Below are 17,222 nucleotides of genomic sequence, written 5' to 3'. Positions count from 1 at the left end.
ATGCATACGTGCTAGAGCTCCTATGCACCCTGGAGTGTGTTTTTGAGTGTGTCTGCTCAACACTTTGCCCGCTCCTGCAGCAGTTGCTTTATGAGTCACAGTCAATCCGGAGGAAATGCATACATGAGACAGTCTGTTGCTGCAGCACTTCATTAAACTGCCGATCCCCACTGACACCTGGGAAGCAATGAGAAACTTCAACGGAAGTTGCAATCTTTTGAAATGGAGAAACAGAAACAGTATATGGTGTGATATATATGTCCCATATTCTGAGCACAAGCTGCTGTCGGTATGTGATTGCTGGTAATTAAGTAGAACAATTTATTCCAAAGATGATGTAGTGATTAAGTGATTAAGTGGATATTGTGCCCTCAGTGTTGTGGAAGCTATCAGTTACTTCACACAAGAAGAGGTTGAACTGCAAAGAAACTGACCGCAACGTGAATTCTTTTTTTGCGGAGTAATTTAAACATCAGTCAAGACTTTATTGCAAAGAAATTAGCCTGTTGGATATTTTTCTGTTTGGCAATTTATTTCAGTTTTCTAGAGTTAGATAAGATTGACATCAATCTCATGTCTGTGCATTTACTACAGAGAGGGTAGCAGGTTCTTCAACACTGTCAAAACATTAATTTGCATTGTGAGTCTCATTTGTTTCATCTGTACACAAACAAAACTTAAAAAATGGGGATTTGTGGTTTCACTGTATTTCATGATTATTCTTCCACCCACCGAGCAGTCAGTGCACCCGCTATGGCAACCTCAATGTGACAGAAAGACTCAGTGAAGGTGCACACTGTGCCTGGCTCACCTTAGTCAAGAAATAGTTACACCACATACCTCCCACTAGAACCACTAATTTGTCTTTTGGCACATCCGTTTGTGTACCGAAGTTTGAGAAGTTGTTTGAGAAGTTTTGGTGGGCGAATTCTTTAACTTTGGACAGAGCTGGCTAACTCCTATTTTTTTCTTGATGCTACACTGAGCTACAAACATCCTGACTCCAGCTCTGTACTTATGTAACGCAAGAACATAAGCTTGATAGCCTTCTTTTCATTTGCAAAAAAGCAAATAAAGGTATTTCCCAAAATGAAAAACTATTCCTTTAACATACACAACTTTCTACGACTCAGTATTAGAGTATGATATTTCACCCTTCACAGTTCCGTTCCCTTTATTTTATTGTTCCACAACTGACATGTCATAGAACAAACAGCTCCTGTTATGCAAGCGGTTTGTGTTGAATGCTCTTTGAGTCAGTCATGAAAGCACAACTTTGTCAAAATAAGAGACCTTGAGATTCATAGTACACATTCATTTCATCCTTTCCATCAGTTGAATGAACTGTTTTCAAAGTGGTTTGACTCCATAACCACATGACAATAGTGTGACCTTAGAATATGAAATTGTTGCCTTAGAGGCAGAAAATAGAGATAAATAATTGTGGCATCTTTAGAAAAATGGGCAGTAAAGTATGCATGAATTATAGTTGCTGACACAGTCCTAAACCTTTCCTTAGATCAACCTTGAAATCCCCTTGTTGCAATTTCCACCTGTCTGTTGTCAAAATAGTTAATATTAGCAATAGTTGATTACATTTTAATAATGCAGTTAGTAGATTATCTGGTCACGCTGTATATTTGCAGTAAAAGGATTGTGATAGAACTTACTCCTAAACACGCGTAATCCCAGTGTCCTGGGTTAAACGGAGCCTTTGGGATTGTAGCACAGTAGTCAGACAGTCTTCCTATGACTAGAACAGCCAACTTAACCTTTAGCGAGACACTGAACCACAACCAGCTCACTCAATGTCACTCTGTACAGATTTCTTACATGTAAAAACAATTTCTCGTTAAAGCTTTGTGTTTTCCGTTGCAACTGCCAATTGTGTAACACTGAGAACATTTCAGAAGAGGAAAAAGCTATTCTGAAGGAGTCTTCCTCCGCGTGTCTTCCTCTCAGTGACGGAGTGGTGGGACTTAAAGGCCAGGCAGTCTGGCAGGGACGGGGAAGTGAGAGAGGGAGAAGGAGGCGTGGAAGGGACAGATTTTCAGCCTGCGGGCTCGATAGGACCTAAATAAGGAGCGCTAGTGCATGGGGCTGGCAGTGGGATTAATACTACAGTCAGCCCTGTGCTGTAAGGTTGGGGTGTCACTGTGTGTGTTTGTGTGTGTGTGTGTGCGTGTGTGTGTGTTTGTGTGTACCCAGACGATGCTTACAAAGGAGGATCTAGGCAGCCCATCCCAGCAAGCTGATTCAGTGTCAACAGAATCATGGTTTAATGGAATACGGATAAAATGAACACCACACTCACAAACACACAGCCAGACACACACTTTTAAGCACGAAGTAAATGGCAGTGGGCTGGAAAACTGTAATTTCTCGGGCACATAAGGTTTCAGAGTCATTTCTGCTTTCGGGCAATCACTTAAGAGCACAGCTGCTTGTACAGTATGCATGGGGGCGTGGGGGGGTGTGTGTGTGTTTTGTACACGCTTTTATATTGCTTCTGCTTGTAGTTCAAAGTTTTAATTTGAGTTATGTAAATATACTATCTACAAACCAGGTCTTGGATGCACACTGTTAAGGAATAGATCATCTGATTGATCATTTAAACAACAAAAACACAGAAACAGGCCTTAGATGAGAGCTGATTCATCAATTAGTCGATTGACAGAAAGTTAGTTAAAACGCCAGACATTTTCTGGTTACAGATAATTCTGGTTAAAATATCTGGTCACAGCTTCTGAAATGTGAGGATTTGTCAATTTTCTCAATTGCATGGAAATACATGTTCTTTGGATTTTGGACTCTAAGTTATTTGAAGATTTCCCCTTGCGGTCAGGCAAAATTGAGATGATAAGTTGTTCCTTATCTAATATAAATATAATATATCTAATAAATTACATAAAGGATTAATCAATCCTGCAATAACAGATTTTATATGCCACTTGAGGGCAGCGGAAACAAGTTGTGGGGGGGAGTGGGTGACGTACAACAATGCGACAGCAGTGTTTCTTCTGCTTTGGCCATCAATCGCTCACGACACATACTTTGGGAAATGACTAGTGCAGTACGTGAACACTGTGGTGTGAACATGCATTCCATGTGTGTTTGCATACACACTTTTCTTATTTGTCTGTTCATCCTGAACTACACATGCTTACTACACGTAGCTACACGTTGTGCAACATGTATGAGAGTACACTTCCAAACAGGGAGGTGGATTGGTGTGTGTGTGTGTGTGTGTGTGTTTGTGTGAGAAATATGGCTTCAAGGCTGCATGGTTTTTTTTCTTTGCGCTAGTCACGATTGAGCATCTTTTTAACAACATGAACACACAGTGGGTATGTCACACCCACAGACATGTGCAAGCAGATGCATTCATACAAACATGCACACGCACACACACACACACACACACACACACAGACACACACACACCATAGGATTTATTGTCCTTTTGAATCTCGGCTGTTAATGGAGAGACTGCCACTTATCAACGTCAGCTTTAACGACAGTCTGCTAAAAACAGGAGGAAGAGTGATAGTTTGTTTTTCATCATCTCATGCTGGGAAAAAGTGAAACGATGTCAAGATTTATGGAATCTGCTCACCTGTGAGGCAGAATTATTAGGCCCTGTAACCCCAGATTAGAGAAATAATCAACAAGATGGCTGTGAATTTATATCCTACATCCAGTGTATCACTCATTGTGTGTATTGCTATTGACATTCCTCCATCTCCAGGCCTATCATTGTTCTTAACAGGAAACACTTCAGCGGCGGTGTGGTATGAAATGTTTTTTCTGCCAAGATAAAAGATTGAAAATACAGCGCAGCCTTTGAAAAGACGAGTCATTTTTAGCCCTTCTGTGCTCTCTGTCACACTTGAGTCAAGAGAATGAGCCACATTTTTTGGGAGGCCAGCCTGTTGAGCCGTTTAAACCTTCAGGGATGAAAACATAATCACTAAAAATAGAGATAACATTATGCTCATGTACCGCTCCATGCCCATATTTTAGCCAATATGTGTCCTCAAAAAAATTAAGTACGTAATTATATAATATGCAAGTATATAATAAAATACTGACTTTAGGTGAGAAAAATCTGAATACATATTTTATTAAATATGTGATATCACAGCAGGGCAGTGCAAGAAATTGGTTATCTGTATACAAAATGATGTGATCAGATGTATTGAGTTAAAGATGGCTGATTTTGAAATTGTAATGCTCTGCAGGTCATACAATACAATAATTAATTAATAATGTTAACTAATTTTTTACAGTTAAAGGGGTTTACTTTGGCTTGTGCCTGGATCAGTTAACATAAGGTCATCTTGAGCAATTCCTGTACATAGAAAGCTAATGAGCACAAATTGATTTGCGATATTTCTGTTTAAATGTTTGATGTGATTTGTTAAACATGAAATGTATTCAATCTATAGAGCAATGGCGCATAATATAACAGGAACTTAGAAAAAGCCAATAATTTCACAATAGAAAATGATAAACACCACCTAACAAAGGGATGGTGGGTGGCATATGTTGTGCTTTTATCACTGCAGGGAATTCCTTGTGTTGATTTGCGTGTCAACTTACAAACACGTCAGTCACAAATTTTCACTTGCAATACCTAAGGCGCGGTACAATTTATTAGTGTGCAGAGGTTTTAACATGTACAGCATGTCTAAATTTAACATTGTGGAAGGAGGAGAGCACACTGGGAAGCAGGCTCCTCATAGATTTTTCACTGACATGACTCCTCTCTGTTTGCAGTCATTTGGGTCGATAAAGCTACAATAAAAATGTTTAATTTCCAATAATGATGATAAACTTGACAATCTATCATTTTTGCAAAAGAGAGCAATTCTCAAATGAAAACAGTGTCTGCCGAGCCTCTGAACAGTAGCAACAGTTTTAGTAGTACTGTATGTAAAAGGAACACCATGTCCAGTTGTCAGAAGACAGTGGAACTGGATGCATTTAAAAAATCTTTTCATTTATGTTTGTGCCCCACCTTCACCATTGCTCAAAATACCATAGGGCTGCAATAAAGGCGACAGAGAGTTATAATACTTGTAAAATCACTATTCAACCAATCATGGAAAATCTGAACCAGAAGATTAATGCCCACTTGTTGAATACTGCTTTGCTAAAGTAGTTACCAGTGACTTTTTTGCAAAAATACACATTAGGTGTGCCTTGGAGCAACAGTCTTTTCACATTCTTGTACATCTGCTGTTCTCTCCATAGATAATAAGGCCAAGAAGTTCTTTAACCGATGCTCTTACGCTAAAGCACCCCTAATCTGCAGTTCAGTGATCCATATATCTGATTAAAAGAAAGCTACTTCTCTGCTCCTTTGTTTTCTGCAGTGTTGTGTAGTTCTGAGGTTGATAATCAAAGCTTTAGACTAAAGTCGGAGGCAATATGCTTGTGGTATTAATACATAAATTCTCTCTGTCATGCATATAGTACAAGGAGCGATGAACATATATCATACTCATGCTATCAGCACTTTCCAAAAATTCCAAAAAAAACCTCTACAGCATTTAACATTTGGAAAATGAGAGTGAAAAGAGCGCTCCTTTCCCACAGCATACATTCTTTAGTTTGTATGTCACTGCTTCCAAATACTATGACATGCTCTGCAATCGTGTTGTCATGTGTGCTGGGAATCATGTCTTCCTATGCAAAACAAATCCAATTGCTGGTGGTGTGATAATGAATAATGATACAACCTATGTATTGCTTTACATGGGTTCTTCCATGCAACATCATGTAGGGCACCCATATGGACTTGGCTAGTTCAAATAGGGTTTGCAACTATGAGATAATATCCGTATTCAACATACCTGCAAACGATGATTCCATGAAAAAACAAAAACACATCAAGCAGAGAACACAACACACTGATATAGAAATGAGGACTTGTCTACCTGCTGGGCAATTTCAGTCATGATTGAAGGAAGAATCAACATGCAGCCCACCTCTTGTTTGTCTTGACTGGACAATTTTACAATGTTACAATGTTACAGCCAAACAGGTTGAAACAAATAGCACAAGACTACTAACAAAACCGAAGAATTTTAAAGCTAGTCTCTCACCACTGGGAGACACTTACCAATATTTAGAGCTGTCTAGGACACATGAGCAATGCAACATGTCATCAGTACATGCAGCTGCCAATTTGGGATCAAATGTGAGATGTAAATGATTTACTGAAATTAAGATCAATGGAACATACACAAAAATAATTTATGTCAACAATTTCTTCTTTTTATCCACTGCATCCACAAAAAAAATGTCACTTGTGGTCAAAAATTGTCATTATTCAAATAAAATATAAAGCTTTATTGCAGACACAGGTCCATATTACACATCATACAGTGTAAAAAGTATAAAAAAGGAGATTCAAACATACACAATAATACCATATTCGCCTAAAGGATATACCGCCTATTGCACCAATGTGGTCTTAATCTATAAGTGTATTTATAACAGCTTTTCCGAGGACTGACTATGGCTTCAATTATATGGTTCTCTGACTTTTCCAGATGACACCTAAAACTAATCAGTTGTCTTAAGAGTATATAATCTTGTATACTCATAATATACTATAACTATACTATAAACCTGTTTAATCACAACAGAATCATCCCAAAGGCTCATCTTTTCACATAACGTCATATAGACTTTGTCTTTGACAAAACTTGAAATGGTGGCTTACGCTATTTGTTAAAGGTTGAAGAATTATCAAAAACGTTTGGTTCTTTTGGCTGTCACATAATCTCACTGCAGAACAAAAAGAAAGACCAAAAACCCAACAGAAATACAGCCAACAAAATAAATATGGTGACATGGTATTTGCCCCCCTTAACCGCATGCTCACAAAACAGAAGAATTACTGTACATTCCCTTTAGCTGTAATCTATGGGACGGTGAAGCACAGACATTCTCCTTGTGCACCATTTGTTTCCTGACTTAGGCAAATCCCTGGCATATTATTTGCAGCTTGTGTTTGTTTTATGGTGTTGCTGCAGTCACATTTTTCTTCCTTGATTTCACTCTTTCCCTTTTTTTTTCTATTTCATCCCTGTGAGACACAGAGCATCTCAGTCTCATTAGTTATCCAAACACCTTGTGAAACATGATAATGGGTAAAGCAAACACATTTTCCACAAACAAACACACACACACACACACACACACACACACACACACATACCTGTGCATACATACACACCAGTAATGCTGAGTCAAAAAGAATTACCTGGCATGTAATTTGGCTCTTGTTGCATGTGCTTATTTAAATTACATTACATTTCATTTAGGTGACGCTTTTATCCAAAGCGACTTCCAATAAGTACATTTATCCATTAAGCTACAAACTCAGAACAACAAGAATTACATAGAAGCACATTAGCTTCATATAAGACAAACTGCCACATGTAAGTGCAATATTTGTATTTATTTATTTTGTTTTATAACCATCAATCTTCTTAGCCAAGGTGCAGTCGGAAGAGATGTGTTTTTAGCCTGCGGTGGAATGTGTAGACTTCCAGCTGTCCTGATGTCCCTGCGGAGCTCATTCCACCATTTAGGAGCCGGGACACCAATCTGAATTTGACGAGTGTTTAGGTGTCCCTTGCACTGAGGGAGCAGCAAGACGATTGGCTGACGCACAGCAGAATGGATGGTTGTTGGATAGATGAACCCTAACACTCCATATTACTGCTGTCATGGATAAGGCATAATGGATCAGTTTCTAGAAATAATACAGTACAGTTCAGAGATGTTGAGGACTACAATAAAACATAATAATCCTGTTCTCATACTAATAAAGACATAATTAAGAAATAGAGGGCATTAATGTTGAGCTCTACAGGCGGAGAGGGACTAAAGGGGAGACAGTCGAGGTAAATCAGTGTTTGTGAGAGCCAATAGATCATTACCAGTGCTGTACTTCAGTAACACACACACACACACACACAAACGAACCTCTCCCCTCCCCTACTGTACTCCTTTGCCTTGCTGCTCTTTGATCATCATTGCCACTGGAGTGAAAGAAGAGCGACGGGTAGAAAGCAAATAGCATTGGTTGGGCGCTCCATTGGTCACTGTCTCCCTGTTAGCCCTGCTGGCTAATCCGATCTTCTGCTCAAACTTGTTTTGGAGTTTTTTAGTGGCATCCCTCTGGGGAATAACTGAACATCACAGCACGTGCGAGAGAGAGAGAGAGAGAGAGAGAGAGAGAGATTGCAGTGCAAATGATGACATTTTGAATATACAGTAGATTCAGAGCTTCATCCGTTGTTGAAATCTCAAAGGGGTAGTTTTTGCCTCGCAGACGTGGATTAATGCACATACTGTACACGCAAACACGCTCCTCATCCATATCCATATCCAGTCCTTATATGAACAATCAATGCCTTACAAACTATATGACAAAACGTATGAGGACATTGGAAAGACTTTCAGCAAGAATTGGCAACTGGCGGGAGGGATTTGCTCTTATTCAGCCAGAAGAGCTTTGGTGATTCAGGGACTGACGTTAAGCCATACGACCTGGGTCATAGTTTGCATTCCAGTTCAGCCCAAAAGTGTGTGGATGGGGTTAAGGTCTTTGATTTGTTCAAGCCAGTCAAGTTTTTCCAAACCAAATTCCAAAACCCCATTTCAGTGGGGGTGGCAGTAGCTCAGTCCGTAGGGAGTTGGGTTCGGAGGGTCACTGGTTCAAGTCCCCATATGGACCAAAAAGTATGGAGTGTGGATTGGTGGCTGGAGAGATGCCACTTCACCTCCTGGGCACTGCCAGGTGCTCTTGAGCAAGGCACCGTACCCCCCCAACCTCTCAGGGCTGGCAGCCCACTCACTCTGATATCTCTCCATTAGTGCATGCATAAGTTCTGAGCATGTGTGTGTATTTCAGGCCTGTGTGTGATTACTAACAAAGAGTGTACAAAGACTGTAAATTGTAATTTCCCCACTGGGGATTAATAAACATATACATTTTTTTAATCTGTATGGAGCTGGTTTCAGGTAAGGTGGTACTATGATGTTGAAACAGGTAAGGTCCTTCTCCACATTGCTATTACTATTACATGCCCACCATAAGATGCTATAGCATTAACATTTAACTTATTGGAATTAACCATAAAAAACTAGCCTAAACCTTTGAATCGCTGCTCACTTTTCAGATTTATTCAGTGACACAAATAGGTCTGGTGAGTGCCCATTGATGGCTATTTCCTCCAGATGGAGTAACAATAGACCATTCAGAGATACAGTACGTAGGCAGAATAAAGATGGCTGGCTACATAGCTCAACCATCTAAAAGACAAGGGGTGTTGACATGCATTTGGCTGTATACAGTGGTAGTCCAGTCCAGAAGGGGACAGGGGGACAGGATGAGTCAGGGGCAGAGAGAGAAAGACACAGTATGCAAGCAAAAGCCTCAGCTGGTGAAAGAGGGGTTAGGTGTGGACTTTACGTGGCAAATGGCTGCATTTGATTAAAAACCAACCTTTTAATCTGAGAGATTCTGGGGAAGGCAACATTGCACTCAGCCATTGCCCAAGTGTACATTAGTGGTTTGTTTGTTTCTTTCTTTCTTTCTTTTATCACTCACATTCAAATCATACCTCATTCCTCGCACATCTACACTAAGCCAGTTTTGTCTGTTAGGCTCTGTAAGGCTGACTCATCAACACATAATTTGATCTTCTTTGCTCTATGCGTCATATAACCTGTTTATTCAAGCTTAGCTGGACCTTTCCAACATTGCTAGTATCATTTTCACACAGATGAACAACTGCAATTACTACTGTTACTACTAACTGTAACACCCCCTGCCCTTTATAAATATTACAAACTAATAGAAATAAGTATGTAAGGTCAAATCAATAGTACACACCTTGTTATACAACACATACATATCTAAAATGTAGGCTAGCTTTTTCATATTTGTGGTCATTTTTGTATAATTACTTTCACCTTGTTTTGTGTTTGTTTTCTATTGCTTCTCTGTCCTTTTCTCTCCTTGATTATTTACTGCATGCTTGTGTGTCATAATTGCTCCATGGACTCAAACACACACACACACACACACACACACACACACACACACACACAAACATCAGACCTGCACACCGGTATGGCGTGTAAACAACCACATATCTCATGGCTAGTACTTAACTTTTTTGCTTTCCAAAGGGCCAGAGTGGCAAGACATGGAATTACTTTTATTCTATCCCTAATTGTTTTCCGCCCGAGGATTATTGCAAAGCGATTTGTGCCGAGCAGAGAGAAACACAGTGAACGTCCCCTTGTTTCCTTTGTCAGCCTTGATTTGTTTGCTGTAAGTGTAATTGACTTATGTCTCTACAACAGGGAAACAAATGAACAAAGAATGCAATTCTTTTTTGTTTTACTTCCTTACCCCTACTGTCACAGCCTTTATGTTGTTTATTCACAGACTCTATATCCACGCAGTCAATTATGAATCTTTTCATGTAGTTGTATCTATACATATTATGACCATAAATGCATGTTTGTCAGTAAAACAAACAATGTTGTGAAGGACTAAAGTATTGAAATAGTACCTCAAGCACTATGCATGGACTTTTGCACTTGCATTATTGGCTGAATATTCTTGTACTCAAAGACAAGTGATCGTGCAGCCCTCAGTGTTGCCTCACATGTATTTACAGTGCAGATTATCACATATGAAGGTGTATATGCTGCAGAACGTGAGAGGGCGGAGATGTGATGTGAGGACTTGTAGAATATGATTTGAAAGCTTGTAGAAATAAATCTGTTCTCGTATTTTTGACGCTAGATGAGGGACAACTCTGTCTGGCTTGTTTATGTAACATGAAAAACTGGAAAAGTGACTGAAGTGGAAAAAACAAAAAAAGTACAGACTTTTTTCTACAAGCTCTCAAATCGTATTCTACAAGTGCTCACATTGCATCTATGCGCTCTCACATCTTGCTCACTCACTGACCGGCAGACATTCCAGAGGAAGTAATGTTGTTTTCATTGTTGTTTGTAGTACTAGTAGTAGCTGTTAGTGTGTTTGTCTATGTCTGTGTGTGTGTGTGTGTGTGTGTGTGTGTGTGTATGCCATAACTGCTCCAACCCTCAGGTAGAATTAGATTGAGAAACAGAGATAATTTAAGACTATGGCGCACTTATCTCTGGTAAAGCTCTTGGTAGTGTTCCAAAACTCCTCCACTCATTTGAACGCACCCATCCTTTAATTTAGCTGGTGATGACTTTAGCTATACTGCACAGCAAATGACAGCTAATCAGTCCTGTGTTGCCATCCGTGTCTTTTTATGGCCCAAAAATGAACACAACTGATGAGTAAGGCATTCTATCACTGTTCTGACACTGTCAATTATTCACTTGTTTTCATCATTGCATTGGATTCCTCTCTCGCCCTTATTTGTCCCTAGACTCAAAAGTTTATGTTCCATTATTTTGCTGTTTAAGTTTTCACATAGCCAAGCTATTGCCCACCCCCCCAAATCTCCTTGAGTCACTGCTTATATTTTTCTCCTCTTACCTTCCCTTCCTCTTTGCTTTTTCCCTTATTTCAGTCTCCCTCTTTCTCAGTTGGTGGTGAATGCGGTTGATTATCTCACCATCAGCATTCAGTGTCAGAGACATCTGAGATACTCTCCTTCTCTAAATGTTCACCCGCGATGCGCAAATACCTTGTGATGTCACACGCACACAAATACTGTATTAACGACCAACTTGATGCTGCAGCCCGTCTTTCTGCACAAGACAGACGTGAAGAATAAGTCAGTTTTATTCAAAAACACGTCAGTTGTGTTTGAAATGTTGTCGGGGTGTGGGATATGCGGAAAGCTGTGTACAGTGTGAGATTTGCTAATTGTTGCTGCCTCTAGCTAGGTTTGCCTTTGATGTAGAACTGCATGCTTTCTGGACGTGATGTAGAAATATGGAAAAAGAAATGGAAAAAAAAAGTGCCACATTTTAAAGTCCACACAGTTATAAACATGTTTGAGGCTGCAATGTGTTCTTCCCCTGTAAAACTACTAAGATTACTGCTAACACATTTGCAGGGTGTCATATTAAATAAAGAGTGCTGAAGGCTAACCATAAAACTCCATCAAGGCCAGATCACGCCCTTGGGCAAAGTGACGTGGAACATTATAGCTTATCCAAAAAAAAAAAAGATAAGAAGGCTGATAGATCTAGACTCTTATTGCTTGTGAAAGTCTTCCTATTAGCTGGAGAAATCAAATCATGTGTGTGGGAATGGAGTGCCATTTTAACCTCCACGGTCAGCTTTTTTCACTCTAAGTGGCGATGAGTCATACACGGACACATACACACACACTGAATGGCACCAGTTTAGATCCAAGGGTGCATTTTTTGACGTCTCCATCCTTTTTATAACAACAAGAAAAATAGCCTAACATGGCAATTGAAGATAGTTTTTCTTTTGCCAAAAAACATACTGAAGAGTTGGAACTGGAAGCATTGACGTGTGTTAGTGTGTGTGTGTGTGTGTGTGTGTTGAAATGACTGGGCTCTAGTTCTCAGCATTTCTGTTAGTGTGATAGGCAGAGGAGAGTTAGAGCTTACAATGCACAACAGCGCATCAGCCTTGACCACTCACAAGTTATAGCTGCACATAGTCCTGTGTAGAAAGAGTACTTACACACACACTCGCAGACATCCACAATAAAATACACACATAGTTCTTGACTCTGCACTTCAACTGCCTCTCCCCCTGTCTCTCTCTTACCACCCATCATTTATTGGCTAATGTCTCCCCTCATACTCAGCCATCAAAATCTTGCTGCTGTATCTCTTTTTCTTTTTCCCCCTCCTCCCTCTTTCCTCCATCTGGGGGAAAATCAGCTGTATCAGCACTATGCTTAGCTTCCATCCTGAGAACATTCACACACACACATTCAGTTAGTGAAGCAGATTATTAAAGGACGAATGACCTGATTTAGTCGCTGTCTGTTTACAGCTGTATACACACATATATTTGGGGGAGATAAAACACACACACATACACACAGGGAAATGTTCAAATGAATATGACTGCATGTCTGTGTTTGTGTGACAAGCTGTAGAGACCAATGGAGTTTCTCACCATGACTCATCCTTACTCAACTCAGGCTCATGGTTGGAGTTTTTACATTCCCACATACCAATGTTTCTCTCTCACCTCCCTACTTTTTCATATTCTGCCCTACTTCAACCTGTTCTTCAATACTGTCATCTCCCCATTACAATATCTATTTTCCAATGCAGCCATCTTTCTCTGGCTCCCTCTCTTTCTGTCTCTCCTTCTCTCCTTCCCATGGGTAGTGGTGGGATAATTGGAAGCAGAGGTTCTTCATTGAGATGAAGCTGAGGCCAGTCAGGTGGAAAGCCCTCTTAATAGACCTCTGCTCCCTCCATGCACACACACATGCACTTTTACAAGAATTGCACACACATACAGCATATACTATTCAGTGTGGATGCAGCCATGCACACCTACACCTATTCTTTTCCTCAGAGGCCCTTATTTCTGGGATTACGCGGCTTTCCATACAGTGGGAAGGCAGCAGCCAATGCTTTCCCATAACTGTGCGATTTCCTTAACTTAACTCACTCTTTCTGTCCTCTTCTTACTCTCTTTTATCCTCCCTCCTTCAATTTACCACTCTATCGCTCAGTTGCAATCATATCTCACATATTTTCATCGACAAAAGGCAATCCCCTTTCTGTCTTTTTCACAATATGGGCTGCACGCCACAGATTGCCATAGCCCATATCACATTGCAATATTGAATCTCCCTTCGCATGTGTAGCCAGTTTTCTGACGGTATCCATTTCATTTTCTCTTAGCCTGGAAAAATAATTTGGGTCCGTATCTGGTTTATGCCAGATTATCGCAATTTGGATGCCCTTTCAGCCTCTCCATCGTACCCTCTATCAACCCCCCTTCCCTGCAGTGCGCTGCTGAACCAAGATGGCTGCCTTCCAACTCAATTTGTGGTCTGCGAAGGGGCTATTTGCATGAACATGTGTCCCATCGTTTAGCTGATATCCTACCGTGACAATCTCACAGAGAGGAGTGAAATCATGCATATATTAAAGTCCTCTTCCCTTTTTGGTTCCATTCATCTTTCTCGCACTGGTGTTTTGCAATTTTTCCTCCACCTTCGATGTGCTACTCAAGGATTAAGTGAAATACTGATGCCCCCTCTAACACTGAGAGATAAAAGGCAGGGATGTGATAGATTGTAAAATGCTGGATACACATGCATATGGGAGCATAAAAAGAAAACTAAAGAGGCACTTTTAAGAGTGAGCTAAAAGTCAGTTAAATGACATTGTCCTTTATTAAAATTTGTTTAGGATCTGTTTTTTATGTGTAGGCCTACTGGTATATGTGTGTGTAGGCCTACAGTATATTGCCTGTATCACTTGTTAGTTTCCCCAAAATTTTAGTACATTTTTTATAACTTGGAGGTTGTAGTTGCCACACTATTAGCATACTCCATAGTAGGTTACTTTATCAGACATCGTCTCCAAACGTCTTACCAATCTGCTTTTACCTCCAAAAATCAGGGTAACAATTGACAGTAATTTGACTGGGTTAGCATATTCTAAAGTGATAAGGGAATCAAACAACATTAGCTTATATTCAATTCAATTCAATTTTATTTATAGTATCAATTCATAACAAGAGTTATCTCAAGACACTATACAGATAGACCACACTCCAGAATTTACAAGGACCCAACAGTTCTATAGTTTCCTCCAGAGCAAGCAACAGTGCGACAGTGGCGAGGAAAAACTTCCTTTTAGGCAGAAACCTCGGTCAGACTCAGGCTCTTGCTAGGCGGTGTCTGACGGGCCGGTTATATCTTATTATCATTTTGTATTTTAATCAGTAACAGCAAAGTATCAAGGACATTTTCATTTAAAGTTAGAATAATGGTTATTTTGTTTAACACTGCAACACCATGGTCTGAGAGAAACAATTCTCTTCACAGTATGATGCACATGGCCATCGCTGATATAACGCTAGCTAACTGATACAGTTACTTTAGCTAACTGACTCAGTTACTTTAGCTAGTTAACGCTAGAGTTTCAAAAATCAGCTAGCGTACAAACGGTTCACTCCATGTGTGACACACAGGCAGACTAGATATATCTGAGACTAGACTGTTAAAAGCTTGAGTTATGACCTTAGCTGCTGAACTAGCTAGTTATGGTTTTGCGGACTGAAAGGACAAGCTGCTCCGCAGCAGAAAGCCCCGGAGCCCTTCATTCACAGGTACACTAAAAATGATTGAGATGGCATGCTTAGCTAACGTTAAATTGTTAGAAAGGAGACACCACTGCTACCTAACGTTATCTATTAGCCCGGTTTAGAACACGACGTAGTGGATTAAATAGTTAGCTAGCATGCGTTAGTTGCGAAAGTGGTTAGCTTCCAAAATTCTAACGTTAGAGAGCCAGAGAGAGACTTGTGCTTGGCTAACAAACAAATACAAACGAATAACGAATACACACAACTAGCAGAGTTGTTTAAGGCAAACAGACAACAGCCAAGGTGAATTTTGTATTGTGGCTAACTCGTTTAATGTAGCTAGCTATCTATGCTAAATGGCCAACGTTAACAGCTTGAAAAATGGTGCAGCAATGTCGCCATCAGTAACGCTAAGTAAGCTAAGGGGACGGTGTGATTTTAATTTAACGAAAACAACGCTGTTTAGGTAAATTTTCTTTTAAACAATGTCAATGTAAAATGACTATTTATATAGCGCTTTTCTAGTCTTAACGCCTAGTCAAAGCGCTTTTACATAGTACAGGAACCATTGTGTGGCCAAGGCTACTGTATGAGGTGCCACATGCTCGTCAGATAAACACTCACAGGTTTAGCGTTACACTCCGATCGCAATCGGCGTTCAGTGTCTTGCCAAGGACACTTCGGCATGGGACTGCGGGGCCAGGGATCGGACCCCCAACCTTCCGATTGGCAGGCGACCGTTCTCCCACGCTATCACCGAAATAGTCGCCCCAACAAACACATAGTTAGCTATCCTCATGCAAATATAAATCAACACTATCAAGTAATTTACGTTAATTTATGTATTAACGTTAAGCTTCATGCTACATTTAGGTTGAATTATGCCGTGATTTTTTAATGTCAAATCGGCATGCATTTTTTTTCCATGCGTACAACTATCCAGAAATTATATTAATTATTGATATTTACAGCTATGGAGACAAGTCTCATATAATGGCTAATGAAACATAAACAGAGGAATGGTAACAGTAGCTAGCATAGGTGTGGGGTTTGTTTAACTGTTGTTTATCATCACCAATGAGAAATATTTTACTAAAAAATAGCTTGAAAAAAAAAATTCTATACATTTTATTCATTTATTCACAAGCACAACGAATCAACATTTTTGTCAATGTCCCAGTGTTAGCCAGCTGGCTAATTTTCAACTACAGTCCTCTGGCGAGAGGTAATGGTTAAAATGTACAGAAGACAGCATCCCAATAATGCCTTACCAAGACAGTGTAGAAGATGCAGGGCAAAAGGAAGCAGCAACACATTAACAATGTCCACTATTCAATATGCGTAGCCATGCAGGCAAGCAGCACGAAGCAACAAAACACAGCCAAGCAATACTGATGATAGCCACTTTCTGACACATGCAAACATGTACAGATGGTTTATATAACCAGTTTTCTCAGTTCCAGGTAAGGGCATCATTACCCACAATTCCAGTGAAGCAAGAGTCATAAGTCTGGTCAGCACTTGAAAGTTATTCATGAAGTTATAAAGTTCTCCATTAAGGGTGTCTCTCTCACACACACACACACACACGCACACACACACACACACACACACACACACCACAAAATTAATAATGATCTAGTTTCTTATGCTATCTGTTGCAGGAAAAACAGAATTAAACTCAGGTAAAAGCATGACTTGTATGAGAAGGGGCTAAAAAACTAGAGAAGGCTAACAACTAAACTGCTACTATCTTGCACTGTTTCGCTAATACACTGTTTAATTTTTGTGTTTACTGTGTAAGAAATCGTACTAAATTTGCACGTGCTTGGCACAATAGCATTATTCAGGTTTTCCCGCAGCACTTTGCAGCTAAGGCAACTAAGCAACACGCGTACCGCCTTGACTACGTGGTCAA

At 40.0% G+C, this 17,222-nt stretch overlaps 1 protein-coding gene across 1 annotated transcript in view; it reads left to right on the top strand.

The window, feature by feature from the left end:
* Positions 1-17,222, top strand: part of csmd2 (CUB and Sushi multiple domains 2) — a 240,948-nt gene that overhangs the window by 19,286 nt on the left and 204,440 nt on the right. The window lies entirely within an intron of this gene.

The sequence above is a fragment of the Etheostoma cragini genome, chromosome 14 (assembly GCF_013103735.1).
Source record: "Etheostoma cragini isolate CJK2018 chromosome 14, CSU_Ecrag_1.0, whole genome shotgun sequence".
In the NCBI taxonomy this organism is placed as follows: domain Eukaryota; kingdom Metazoa; phylum Chordata; class Actinopteri; order Perciformes; family Percidae; genus Etheostoma; species Etheostoma cragini.
Note: the sequence above shows the minus strand (reverse complement) of the source record. Positions and strands in the feature narration are given on the sequence as shown.